Source organism: Sorex araneus, chromosome X (assembly GCF_027595985.1).
Source record: "Sorex araneus isolate mSorAra2 chromosome X, mSorAra2.pri, whole genome shotgun sequence".
Taxonomy (NCBI): Eukaryota; Metazoa; Chordata; class Mammalia; order Eulipotyphla; family Soricidae; genus Sorex; species Sorex araneus.
Genome location: NC_073313.1, coordinates 75523168 through 75538485, shown reverse-complemented (window position 1 = coordinate 75538485; position 15318 = coordinate 75523168).

Sequence of the window (15318 nt, the reverse complement as noted above, 5' to 3'; positions counted from 1 at the left end):
AAACTGTAAATCCTACTATGGGAGTTAATTATAAAATGAACTGTGTGGTGGCAGGGACCAAATTATCAAGACAGTACCGTTTTAGAGGTGAGACAAGGCCTGGAGTAGAAAACCACTTAACTCGTTCCTTTTGGGTCATAGATAACTTTCCACCCAGGACAGGTATGGAAAGTATCTTGAATTCTTGCTCAAGTTCAACTCAAGTGAAACAAATTGTTCTGAACATATGTGTAAGGATTTGAGAATAGAACATTTCTTTGAAGTTGTATCACCAAAGGATGACTCTTTCTTACTGGTCGAAGAGAGCCATAGCTCACTCCATTCAACAGACACTTTATTAAACTTTTTATTGCACCACTGTGAGACCATTACAAAACTGCTCATGATTGTATTTCAGTCATACACTATTCCAACAGGCATTTTATAAGTTGTCAAGACTATAGAATCTCACATGGCAGAGCATGGCAAGCTACCCATGATATAACAATAATGGGCCTCATTCCCCTGACCCTGAACGCAATGGACGAATGAGATGTTACTGGAACCCACTTGAGCAAATCGATGAGCAACGGGACGACAGTGTTACAGGGATCAAGACTTGGGGCTGGAGCCATAGCACGGTGGGTAGGGCATTTGTCTTGCATGCAGCTGACCCAGGTTTGATTCCCAACATTCCATATGGTCCCCTGAGCACTGCCAGGAGTAATTCCTGAGTGCAGAGCCAGGAGTATCCCCTGAGCATCACCAGGTGTGACCCAAAAAGCAAAAAAAAAGAAATCTCTCAGCAAGAACTTGATTTTTTTTGTGTGGGGGCAAAATAATGAAAAATAATGGTTTTGACTAATGAATAGCTGTTATTAAGGAAGGAGTTTTTATTTACATAATTAGGAACTTTGAGTTACATTTACATTGAGAATATATCCTATACCCAAATAACATAATAGATCCACTGTTAGGGAAATTTTACTGAGTTCTGGGGAAGGGGCTAGAAGCAGTGCTCAGGGAAACTTGGGCGATTTCCTGGAAATTTTGTCAGGCAAACCAGTGGATCAGTGTGAGTGTTCGAGGATGCCGTCTTGTTAAGGCCCTGTGACGCCAGGGTTCACTTGGGTTACCCTAGAGATTATTCAACACCTCTAGTCCAACACCCATTGGCGTTCAGGGAACCATGTGATGGCAAGGTTCTGTTCAGTGTAAACTTCATCCATGGTATGCTCCTTAATCTCTGTACTATCCTTCGAGCTCCAACATTTTACAGAACTTAAAAATTAAATATATTTGAATCAATTGGGGTGTTAAATACCCAGTTTTCCATGTTCTATGAGATACCATTAAAAGCATATGCGCACACAATATGAGAGGAGTAATAGAATTTGGGGTATTTGTTTTGTTTTGTTTTGGGACTACACCCACCTTGTAGTACTTAGGACTTAGTCCTGGATCTGCGCTTAGGGATCACTCCTGCGTCTGCAGTCGGGGGACCATATGGGGTGCTGGGAATTGAACCTGAGTCAGCACGTGCAAGGCAAATGCCCTACCTGCTATACTATCTCTCTGGCGAGAAAATGATAGAGTTTAAGGTAAAAATCATTGGAAATTAATGATTTTATTAATTATTAAAGATAAAATTGCCAGAATGTGCTTACATATGTCCTTAGAATTTCTACAAGTCAGTTTACCAAATCAACTTTGGGGACAGAGATCCCAAGACTTACAAGCCCATGAAAAGTTGCCCAACCCAATATCTATTAATCTAGAAATAGTGCTCTAGTACTCTAAGAACTAGATTAACTAGGGATCCATGCAAATAAATGGAGAACTTTCAGAAAATAAAGACAACAATAAAAAATTTCTGAGTGCCCAAAATAAACTCTATAATGAATCTTAGATATTTCTGTTAACACTCATCCATGCTGCATTTCTTGAGCAAAAAGGGATCACAAGTGATAAAAGTTTAAAAAGCCTTGCTTAAAGACAGGACTGAGTTATATGGAAGCATATGACCCAGTGATTACACTTCCCGTCATATACTCCCAAAGCACAATATTTTTTTTATTAATTTAATAGTTTATTTTTAATTAGTGAGTCAACGTGAGGGTACAGTTACAGATTTATACATTTTTGAAAGCACAATATTTTTTTAATTTTATTGAATCACTGTGAGATAGTTACAAGCTTTTATATTTGGCTTACAATCACACAGTGATCAAACACCTATCTCTCCACCAGTGTACATTTCCCCCCACCAATATCCCCAGGATACCCCCTTTCCCACCCTCCCCCTGCCTCAGTGGCAGACAATATTCCCCATAGTCTCTCTCTCTACTTTTGGGCATTTTGGCCAAAGCCCAATATTTTTAAATAGATATATGTACACTTATGGTTATTACAGTGCTTAATACAATAGTTGGTATTTAAATATATAGAGAGAGACAGACAGACCGACAGAGAAAGGGAGAGTTAAAAACACAATGGACTACTCTGCGGTTGTAAGACAGTGAAATCTTTTTGTTTTCATTTTAAGGTCACACCTGGCTGTGCTCAGGGCTTAGTCTTGGCTCTGTGCTCAAGGATCACTCCTGGAGGGCACAAGGAGTATACATGTATATATGCACTGTCAGGCATATATATGTACTGTATATGTATATATATATGTATATACTCTCAGTATATATATGTCCCTGTAATCTTTCAGCTTAAACTTAACATTATTTATTATGTTAAATAAGTCCAAGGGAGAAGGACAAAGTCAGTGACACTACTTATCTGTAGTAAATAGAGATAAAAAAAAACAAGAATATACAGTTTCAAAGGGATTTGGAATTAGGTTACAAATCAGGAAACAGCAAAATTCGATGAGGGGTAGTATAACATGGACTAGAAGTAACAAAAGGATATTCATGGAGGGTAGTAGACACTGGTGATCCTGGAATGTGGCAACTGCACATTAAAATCATAAATTATGTGCTGGGAAGATAGTACTGTAGGTAAAACATTTGCCTTGCATGCAGCCAGAGTTTAGTCCCGATACTGCACAGGGTTCCCTGACGCTCACCAAGAGTGTTCTCTGCTGAGCACAGAGCCAAGAGTAAAACCTAAGCACAACCAGAAGTGTTCCAAGTAAACCAAAAAATTATGAATATTTACTATAATAACAATACTATATTGTGTGCTGGAATGATAGCACAGCAGTGGGGCATTCACCTTGCACGTGGCCAACCCGTGTTCGATTCCTCTGCCCCTCTCAGAGAGCCCAGCAAGCTACCGAAAGTATCACACCTGCGCGGCAGAGCCTGGCAAGCTACCCGTGGTGTATTTGATATGCCAAAAACTAACAATAAGTCTCACAATGAGAGACGTTACTGGTGCGCGCTCGAGCAAATCGGTGAGCAACGGGATGACAGTGACAGTGACAACACTACTGTAAAAATGTGACCTAAACTAAAATTGAGTTCTCAAAGATTTAATTGGGCTAGTTCCCTGATCTGAATTCATCCAGGCTCAGGGTGTTTCCTCATCTCTCAGCCTGGGGCAGCCCTTCTGTTCTTTCACTCAGTTGCCTTCTCACTATTCCGTATTGTCTTTCATCCAAAAAAAAATCCCTGTGGTCAAGAAACAAACAAATATAGTCCAAAGAAAAGTGGGTAACAGTGTGAATCCAACAAAATTTGTGGATTATTTGGGCTTAATTTCGGGTCCTTCTGAGCCCCCATTTTTCTTGAGGGCTGACTCTAGCAAGATTGTGGCATTTTTATCAGGTTTGGGCACTTTGCTGCCTTACACCAACCCTCTGCTAGTCTTCTCTCACGTACCCACCTATTCGCCTATGAATCACACCCAGCTGGCCCCACACTTCTCTCCCTCTTCCTGTGAAACAACCCCAAATCTCCAGCCTTCCCTCAACAGCATATATTCCTACTCTAGATGTTCGATCTGTCCCTTACATCACTTTACAACCCTGAAAATAGCACTTTCAAAGTAAAAGTGCACTTTAGAGGGTGTTTAGACATCTGGATATTCTTTCTGGATATTCAACAATACCCTCAAATTGTTTTTCAAATTAGTTGATGAATATAATCTTATTTGCATGTTGTCAATCTACTAATGCATGGGCTATAACTCTGAAGTTAGATAGGCTTTTGAAAACCACCCTGACATTTGAAGCAGCATTTTAAAAAGAAATATTATGGGGGCTGGAGCGATAGCACAGCGGGTAGGGCGTTTGCCTTGCACGCGGCCGACCCGGGTTCGAATCCCAGCGTCCCATATGGTCCCTTGAGCACCGCCAGGAGTAATTCCTGAGTGTAGAACCAGGAGTAACCCCTGTGCATCGCCGGGTGTGACCCAAAAAGAAAAAAAAAAGAAATATTATGTAAAATGGAACTGTTAAATCAACAGATGAATGAATTTATTTAGTTGTCAAAAATCAAAGCTTCTTGGAACTGGAGCTATAGTACACTGTATAGGACACTAGCCTTGCACTGCCAACACTGGTTTGATCCTCAGCACCCCTTAAGGTCCCCTAAGCACCACCAGGAGTAACCCCTGAGCATCACCAGGTGTGGTCCCCTCAAAAAAGAAAACCAAACAAACAAAGCAAAACTCAAAGCTTCTTTCCTAAGAGGCACATGAGGAAACAACACAGAAATTCCTGAAAAATCAAACATATACAAGCGCTGAAATTCTAAATCCTTAGTCCTCTACCAGAAGGTTAAGTTTGGCAATGGTTGCTTATTAGGACTCTGCTTCTCTGTCTGAATGACAGTCATCCTTCCTCTTGGCTGTACCGGAAAAATCCTTGTTTGCAGTGCAGTAATGACTCTTGTGTAGGTGTTTGAAATACTTGGTCATGTGGACAGGAGTAGAGACTCCTTATTTACATTTCAACCATATATCATAAGGGAGAAGAAAATTCGCAGGCTTCTAAGAATATAAAGGCCACAGCAAAGTGTCACTGCAGAACTCTCCGCTGACATTTACAGGATCCTTTTAAAACTAGATGTATATATTTGAACGTACCTGACAAACAAGAGGTTCTTAAAAACACTGGTAAATTTAAAAAATTATATTCTCAGATTATCTTCCAAGAAATGCAGAGAGGATTTTTTAAAAAATAATCATAATCACTGTATGTATTGAGCACCTACTAGGTGGTCACTCGTAGGTGAGAAAGCAAGTGCTCACCTTGTCTTTCCTTGCTGTCTAATTCACTTGCATTTAGGTTGGATCCAGTATGCCATTTCAGGCTTCCTCTGAGATTCAACTTCAGGCAGACAGACCCCATGTAAGAGATGGCAGTGTGCTCTAAAATGGATGCAGCCTGAAGCTTGAATCCCTGAGTCACCAGAGACAGGAGTGTCCTCATTACACACAATGACATTTATTTGCATGAAAAAAACCCTTCAAAATTCATTATTTGTCTGTTCCATTAGCTAGCAGTTTACTTTGCTTAATGCACAGCTTTGGCTTCTGTTGTTTGGCTTGTTTAAATATTTTAATCATAAAAGTAATTATGTAGATACACTTAATGAAAAACCTCCTGAAAATACAAATGAATCCCAATTCTTTCCTTTACAAGGTGCCCCCATAATTCATCCTTTGATCTGAAGTAACTGAAAGAACAACTTAATGTGTATTATTTTGATGCCAATTCTAAGTTTTTTCCTTAGTTCACTGTATCACTGTATCACTGTCATCCCGTTGCTCATCAACTTGCTCAAACGGGCACCAGTAACGTCTCCATTGTGAGACTTGTTGTGACTGTTTTTGGCATATGGATTACACCACAGAGAGCTTGCCAGGCTCTGCCATGCAGGCGGGATACTCTCAGTAGCTTGCCGGGCTCTCCAAGAGGGACAGAGGAATCAAACCCAGGTCAGCTGCGTGCAAGGCAAACACCCTACCTGCTGTGCTATCACTCCAGCCCAGCCAGCTTAGTTACAGTATAAAATATACTGTGCTTTTAATATGCATGAGAAATAAAGAACATATTCATCTGACTTTGCCACTTAATAAAATGGATGTGGCTCTTTCCATGACAGAACACATAGATCTACCTCACTTTAGTAATTACTCTCTAGAATTCTGAAGTATGTATGTGCTGTAATTAATTAAACTCTTCTGCTGATAAACACATAAGTTGTTTCCCATTTTTTGGTATGATTAATGGAACTTAAATCAACATCTTTTAACATGATTCTTGGGAAAATGTGTGTTTTTTCATAAGAAAAACATTTTATGTAGAGAGAGTAATTAAAGAGGAAAGGGTGTGAATAGTTTTATTTTTACCAATACTGCTAAAAGCTTATTCCAAAAATAAAAGCATTTTAATTCCCTACATGCTCAGAACCATTTTATTTTATCAATTTTTTTCATTTGAGGAAAATTGCTGGTCAAAAATACTGTTACTATTGTTTTAATTTATATTTCCTATTTGCTCTTTAGCTTTAGCAGAAAGTTAATCCCTCCTCCTATAAAGTTGGGTTTATATACTGATGTTCAAAGCATAAGTTTTGCTATGGGTATTTATTTAAAGTTCTGATATTGAAGAATGACATTTCTTCTTTATTTTGAGAAACAAGGTTTGGGCCAATGATCAGACAGGAAACTCTCAAAGTGGGAGGAGCACTGACATTATCTTGGAGTCAGCAATTGCCAGAGTTTAACATCACTGTCACTGTCACTGTCATCCCGTTGCTCATAGATTTGCATCTCCAATGTAAGAATTGTTACTGTTATTGGCATATCGAATATGCCCTGGGTAGCTTGTCAGGCTCTGCCATGAGGGCGAGATACTCTCAGTATCTTGCGGGGATCTTCAAGAGGGGCAGAGGAATTGAACCCAGGTCGGCCGCATGCAAGGCAAATGCCCTACCTGCTGTGCTATCGCTCCAGACCGAGTTTAACATACGAAATCAAATCCAGAGTGCTCCAGGCAACTTGACAGTCAAGACTCTGAGGCCAACGTTTGGTATAAAGAATGAAAGGGTCCAGAAGTGGAGACACACCTGACATGGAGAAATTCATCTCATTCTGAATAACAACAGGGAAATGATAAAGTTGGTGAGCAGTCGGGCACTTTTACCTCATGGAGACAGAATGGCCCCAGGCCTGGTATAAGAGGCATATTTGATCCACTTATATGCAAATTTCATGATTTCATCTTTTCTAACAGCTGCATAGTATTCCATTGTGTAGATATAGCAAAGTTTCTTTAACCATTCATCTATTTGGGGGCACTCTGTTTTTTTCCAGATTTTGGCTGTTGTAAAGAGTCCTGCAATGAACATACAAATGCAGATGTCATTTCTACTATACCTTTTTGCCTGTCCAGTATATATTCCCGAGTGGTATTGCTGGGTCAAATCACTGTCATCCCATTGCTCATCGATTTGTTTGAGTCGGTACCAATAAAGTCTCTCATTGTGAGACTTATTGGTACTGTTTTTGGTATATCAAATACACCACGGGTAGCTTGCCAGGCTCTGCCATGCAGGCGTGATACTCTCAGTAGCTTGCCAGGCTCTCAGAGAGGGGCAGAGGAATCAAACACGGGTTGGCCGCGTGAAAGGCGAATGCCCTACCTCTGTGCTATCCCTCCAGCCCAAACAAAAACAAAACAAACGATAAAAAGAATAACAGCATCATAGGCACAAAAATATAGAATATTAAGATGCTATAAATGTTAACTGGAAGACCAAAGAAAATGAAAGCAAAGAAACTATACTTTGTGCTATGACAATTCCATGACCATCAGAAAGAAGACTAAAGAGAACAACCTGAGTGAGCAGGAAGACATACACCAACATGCCTATGCATCAAGACAAAGTCTCCCTGACATGATTCTTTCCTACACAGCTTTTTATTGTACTTCCCATCTCTTAATGCAAACTTTTTATGACTTCCTAAGTTTCCTAAGTTTCTTTCTTCCTCTTAAATAAATGCAATGCGATATTTAATAAAGCATCTAAATACTCCAAGTATAGTTAAGAGAAACAAAGTAGGCTTAGCTAATGTGAACTGGATGTCAAGGCATTTTGTTTTAATCAAATAATTTTAATATCTGCTAGATATTTGCAAATCCCTTCTCAGAATTTTAACTCATTTATATATATATATATATATATATATATATATATGTTTGTGTGTGAGTGAAATCCCCAATTAATTTTAGACTAGAGAAGAAATTAAGGCAAATAGCATAGTAAGAAAATGTACTCGAAATTACTTACGCTGGATCAAATGGGAACTCAATTTCTAATTTTTTGAGAATCGTCCATATTGTTTTCCTAAAGGGCTGAACCAGTCGGCATTCCCACCAGCAGTGAAGGAGAGTCCCTTTTTCCCCACATCCAGGCCAACACCAGTTGCTTTTGTTCTTTTGGATGTGGGCCAGTCTCTGTGGTGTGAAATAATATCAACATGGAAAGTACCATGTTAAGTGAAATGAGTCAGAAAGAGAGAGACAGACATAGAAAGATTGCCCTGATCTGTGGAATATAAAATAACAGAGTGGAAGACTAACACCCAAGAGTTGTAGAGATAAGGACCAGGAGGTCTGCCCCACAGCTTGGAAACTGGCCTCACATGCTGGGGGAAAAGGCAGCTGAGATAGAAAAGGAAACACCAAGTAGAGGATAGGGAGGATCTGTTCGTGTTGAAAGATGTGAGCTGAAAGTTGACTGTAGACCGAACATGAAGGCACTCAATACCTCTATTGCAAACTACAACACCAAAAGGAGAGAGAACAAAAGGGAATTCCCTACAACAGAGGCCGGGTGGGTGGTGGGGAATGGGGTGGGGGTGGTGAGAGGGATACTGGGAACATTGGTGGAGGAGAATGGGCACTGGTGGAGGGATGGGTAAACAATCACTGTATGAGTGAAATGCAAACACAAAAGTTCATAAGTTTGTAACTGTACACCACAGTGAGTTTCTAATTTGTTTTAAAAAGAGGCATATTTTAATGAGCAAATATGAACCTCTTGTATTTAGGTCCATTTATTTGCTTATTCATTCACATGTTCATCAATTATTGAAGATGTACTCTAGAAAGAAAATAAAAATGATAAAACACTTAATTTCGTTTGGAGCTTAGGTTAGACTATATGAACAGCCCATTTTAGGCTATAGGTAGATAACATTGGGGCTTTTTTATAACACACATACCCCTTGGTAACCAGAATTACACAACTCTTGATAAATAAAGGATACGTTTTTGAACGGCAAAGTATTAATTCAGAAAAGTCAGAGGAAGATAGTGTTTTTTAGTTCAACTACATATTATATCCTAAGCATCTTTTAAGAATTTACTTCTTGAGCCAGAGGCATAGTACCAAGGTTAAGGTGCCTTACTTACATGTAGCCAACCCTAGTTCAATTCTGGGTGCCACATATCATTTCCGAAGTGCCAAAACAAGTGAACCCTGACCACAGAGCCAGGAGTAAGCCCTGAGCACTGCTGGGTGTGTTCCAAATCCCCTTCTCTACCAATAAACAATTGTACTTCTTACTAGAACTTTGATGGTGAGTACAGTGGTGTGTATAAATACATGTGGAGTTGTAAAACTATACTCAGAAAGTGTTACACAGTATTGTAAACCGATGGTAAATCACTAACATTTGAGTACAAAATAAGTTACTCTTGTTATCCTTATCGAAATCTGAGCTCAGTTCTACCAGCACAGAGATATTTGTCTTCTCTGTCTAGTTTGTTTTATGAAACTGACAGCTCTGTAGTAACAGCTTTCTTATAAATATAACAAGGGGTCTGAGACTCCAGAAAACTCGAGGCTAAGATTCCATAATCCATCTCATGTCTAATTGGTACATTTCAATTTTCAAAAATATAGATGACAACCCTTGAATTCCAATTGAAACTTCCTAAGAGAATGCAATCCACATGAAAATGTTAGGGGTCAGAGCCACAACATTTGTTAGGGCATTTACTTTGCACACGGCTGACCCAAGTTCATTCCCTGGCACACCACATCATCCTTGGAACAGCCGGAAGTAACTACTGAGCACAGAGCCAGGATTAAGCCTTGACTACAGCTGGGAGTAGTATGCCACGCCACCCCTTGACACCTCAAACACACACCCGACCATCACTAAAAAGGAAGTCAGGTAAGTTGAAGTGAGAACTGAATTCCCAGAATCGTGCACACTCATTGCTCTTTCTTCTCTTTTGGGATCAGTAGCCCTGATCCTCATCCAGGGAAGGCTTGGCTTTCACTGAATTTTCCTGGGAAAGCTGGATGGCTACCCTCTGTACTATAGCTCCAGCCCACATGTTAAAATTTTCATGTCTCAAAGTTTCTTTATTATTTTTATATATTTTCAGTGTTTACTTTTAATCTATAATCTTTCCTCTTATTTCTTGAGCATATGGAATACATTTGAAATAACTTTCAATATCTTTACTATCATAGTTGCAATATTAAGTCAGTTTTTGATCAAATAATTTTCCTTCTAAGCACCAATACGAATTTCATGCTTTTGATCAAATTATTTTATTTCTCGGCACCAATACTAATTTCATGCTTTTCTGCATATCTGATCCATTTTATCCGATGCCAAACATTGTGACTTTTATCTTCCTGAGTGTTGAATATTTTAAAATTTTTCTTTTCTATAAATAGATACTGATTTTTTTTTAAATTAGCTTATTTTTAGGCATTATTGAGACTTTCAGGCCATGAAAAGCTTAAAACTTGGTTATATAAGGCAGAAAGAGTTTGGCTACAGAAATATTACCTACCTACAAAAGAAAACCCCCTTCCAAATATTCTAAGTAATGACTCTTGAATGATAAGGATTTTCATTTTAACTAATGGGAGCAGGAATTAATCCAAATCTTGTCTGAATGTCAGAGTTATCTTTCTGCACATCTCTCTCTGTAATAGTCAGTCCTACAAATTCTAGCCACTCTGATCTCTTAGCTCCATGTCCTAAACTCAGAGTCTTTCCAGGTTCCCCCTCTGTCAACTGTGGCTGCCCTATCTACCCATGCACACGTCGGAATATTGTAGGATCTTTGTATATCTTGTAGATCATTGTGCTTTGTGCCCAACAAATTGAAAACTGTTTCACATTTTTACATTTGGAATTTGAGGTATATAATGTAAATTTCTATTTTTTTTAATTTCACCATGGCCAAAAACAGAAATCCTATTATCCAAACTGAAGAGCTAAATAATTAAGTTATGACATCTGTTCCAGAATTTCAATCTCATTTGAACTAAGTGAATATTGAAAATTTTTAATATATAATACAGCGGTTAGGGTGTTTGCCTTGCACGCAGCCAACCCAGGTTCAATTCCTCCATCTCTTGAAGAGCCCGGCAAGCTACCAAGAGTATCCCGCCCGCACGGCAGAGCCTGGGAAGTTCCCTATGGCATATTCGATATGCCAAAAACAGTCAAAACAATTATCACAATGAGAGACGTTACTGGTGCCCACTCGAGCAAATTGATGAACAACGGGATGACAGTGCTACAGTACAGTATTTATATATAATATATAGTAAATATATAGCATTTCCTTTAATACTGACATACTTATATATAACTGGGACTATAGGCAACAAAATACTACCAATCTTTTATTCTCTTAGGGAAATTAGAAGTGACTCTTTTAATTTCTTATTTATGGTTTTAATTTTTCTAACATTTCTGAACCATATGTATTACATTTATAATTAAAAACTATATAAATATTTTTAAATGATTTTGTCTGCTAAAAATAAGTACATATTCTCTAGATGGTTTGTTTGCAATATGGATCAACCTCTTGCTGGATTCTACCCAGCCTCTGGCATGCCTACTGCCTGTTTGACTAAAATAAGAAAAAAATGTAGTCCAATTAGTAAACTATGTGTAGTCATCCAGTTTTCTCCACAAATTCAAAGACAACGCTGCACTAAGAATTTATCTTCTTTTTAAAATCGTCTCTCCAGAAAAATTGCTAACTAAATATAAAATGAAAAATTATATTTACATTTAAATATTCCCCATGATATGATTGGATCTAACATTTATGAACAGTACACAGGAAATATTGAAAGAGAAATTAAATGATAACATTCATTATTGTGAGTGTTATTTATATACTTCTGTTAAAGCACACAATAATACTATTTTTAAAATACATTGTCATTACTGTATTAATTTCCATTTGTACTTGAAAATCCACTTCTAATTTCCTATGATTCATATATTTTCATAAGAATATTTGTTTTCTTTTATGGAATTTTATCAATAGCCTCTTGACAAATGAGAAAATATATAAAAGTGCTATGATTCAGAGTTTTGATGATGGTTCTCTATTGTATGTATTGTCTGTTTTATTGTTAATAATATCTCATCATTTTTACACTTATCAGTTCCAGTATTGTGATAATTTTGCTCACATAATGCAATGACAAAGGCACAATGATCATTGACTTGATTCTTTGGGATGTATGTTCTGATCCTGCACCTCTACTTGTTTTATTTTTCTTTATAGAGGAAAAGCAGTGTCTGTTTTTATTTGATCTTTGTTTGGGGGACCATAGCCTTCTTTCTGAATTTAATAAATTCCTGAGTGTTACTAAATGATTTTGATAAAAAAATATGCCCATTTTGTGTCCCATTTTCTATTGTAGACAACAACAACAAAAAACAAAAAAACAAAGTGATACCATAGGAAAATAAAAAAATAGTACTAGTTTTACAAGAGGGGCTGGAGCACAGTGGGTAGGGCGTTTGCCTTGCACGCAGCTGATCTGGATTCGATTCCTCTGCCCCTCTCAGAGAGCTGGACAAGCTGCCAAGAGTATCTCGCCCGCACAGAAGAGCCTGGCAAGCTACCTGTGGTATATTCAGTATGCCAAAAACAGTAACAACAAGTCTCACAATAGAGATGTTACTGGTGCTCGCTTGAGCAAATCGATGAGCAACAGGATGACAATGATACATTGACACAGTTTTACAAGAGAGCGGCTGGAGTGACAGCACAGCTGGTAGGGCATTTGCCTTGCACACGGCCGACCAGGGTTCGATTCCCAGCATCCCATATGGTACCCTGAGCACCAACAGGGGTCACTCCTGAGTGCAGAGCCAGGAGTGACCCCTGTGCATCGCTGGGTGTGACCCAAAAAGCAAATAAAACAAAAACAAGAGAAAACTAACCTTTGGTAATATATTAAAGTTGGCAAAAAAAGTATCAGCAAGATTCTGGTGCTTATTAATTTATTTATTTATCCAGGCCTGCTTTCTTGTTAGGCATGGTTTAACGTTCGGTTGTTAAAGTTTGAGTGCCATCATTTCAATGTTGTTGACTGTACTTTGAATATCTAGATCTATCCCTTAGTGCTGCTGATGTCCTGAGTCCCCTTGACCTCTGTCTCCCAGTTCTTCTCAATTGTCTCTTCCCCCCTCCCCACAACCCTAAACTTTTTTTTTTTACGTTTAACATATTTTATTGTTTAGTATGAATGATGTTAAATTAGCTTTGGGGTAGCATTACATTGTTCCAGATGACTGAAGTTTTAAAAAAATCCTAACTGACCACCTGTAATGATGTTTAATTGTCTAAGATATATCATTCCAAGCAGATTTTAAATATACAACAAATACAACCAAGTTCCTCAAGTTGCTTTTATTTTCTGTTTTTAAAATTTTTTATTAATTACTGTGATGTACAGTTACAAACTTATGGACTTTCGTGTTTGCTTTTCACTTATACAGAGATCATTTACCCATCCCTCCACCAGTGCCCATTCTCCTCCACCAATGATCCCAGTATCCCTCTCACCACCCGCACCCCATCCCCCACCACCCCACCCTGCCTCTGCTCAGATAGAGAAGGGAACACAAAGTAGAGGATGTTGGGAGGACCCATTCGGGTTGGAAGATGCAAGCTGAAAGTAGACTATAGACCAAACATGAAGGCCACTCCATACCTCTATTGCAAACCCTAAGCTTATTAAGTGTTTGAAAAATTTCTGTAGCACTGTACAACTGTCATCCCATTGTTCATCTATTTGCTCGAGCGGGCACCAGTAGTGTCTCCATTGAGAGTATTGTTGTTCCTGTTGTTGGCATATTGAATTCCCCACAGGTAGCTTACCAGGCTCTGTCGTGCAGGCAGGATACTCTCGGTAGCTTGCCAGGCTCTCCGAGAGGGATGGAGGAATCGAACCTGGGTAGGCCGTTTGCAAGGCAAATGCCCTACCTGTGGTGCTATCACTCCAGTTCCATTCTAAGATATTTAAATTTCTCTTTCAAGAAGTTATTGTTCCATTGACATTAATTTCCTAAGTTCGATCTCATTGATTTTACTTTGTACCTTTATTGTTATTCGTGTCTTCTTTTACTTAGGTTTAATTTACTTATTGGGCCAGAGTGATTTTGCAGTGGGTAGGGCGCTTGCCTTGCAGGCAACTGACCTGGGTTTAATTCCAACACCATATATGGTCCCTGAGGACTGCTAGGAGTGATCCCTGAGCACAGAGCTCTTAGTACGCCCTGAGCACTGCCAAGTATGACGCAAACCCCCTCCAGAAAGTTAAATTTACTTATCTCTTCATAGTTTTTTAGGTTGGAAGCTATTTCTCAGCTGAAACTTTTGTTTCTTTCTATACATAAACATTTAATTTCATAAATCTCCTACTATACATTTTAGCTGAGTCACCCAATTTTAATATTTTTTTATATTTTCTTTTTATATTTGTTTTGGTGCCACATCTGGAAGTACTTAGGGTTCTACTCCTGTCTCTGTGATCAAGGATCACTCCTGGTATGCTCAAGGAATATGCATATGCAGTGCTGTTGATTGGCAGGTTACCCAGGTGCAAGCCCAGTGCTTTACCTGCTGCTCTACTCTCTCTCCAGCCCTGTGTTTAGATTTTTCATTCAGATAAAGATGTCTTCTAATTTTCTTCCTTCAGTAATTTCTGTTGAAGCATGGGTTAATACAATGTGTTGTTTAATTTTCAAATACCCAAGGCAGAGCTCCCGGCAGCCGAAGGCCACTGGAACCTAGCTACAGCCATGCTCGAGGCCCCTCTCCACACGTTTGAATGGGCCTCACGCATGAAGGGACCAGTAGAGGAACCCAGGTGTGTGTAATCCCATCAATGGCCAACTTCCAGAGACTTAAAAGCAAGCTCCCAGAAGCTTATCTTGTAGCCTACTTCTCCCTCTGGGAGAAGCTGGCAAGCTTCTGAGAGTTTCCTGCCCACATGGGACGGCCTTGCAAGCTTCCCATGGTATATTCATATGCTAAAGCCAGTAACAAGCTGGATCCCACTCCCCTGACCCTGAAAGAGCCTCCAG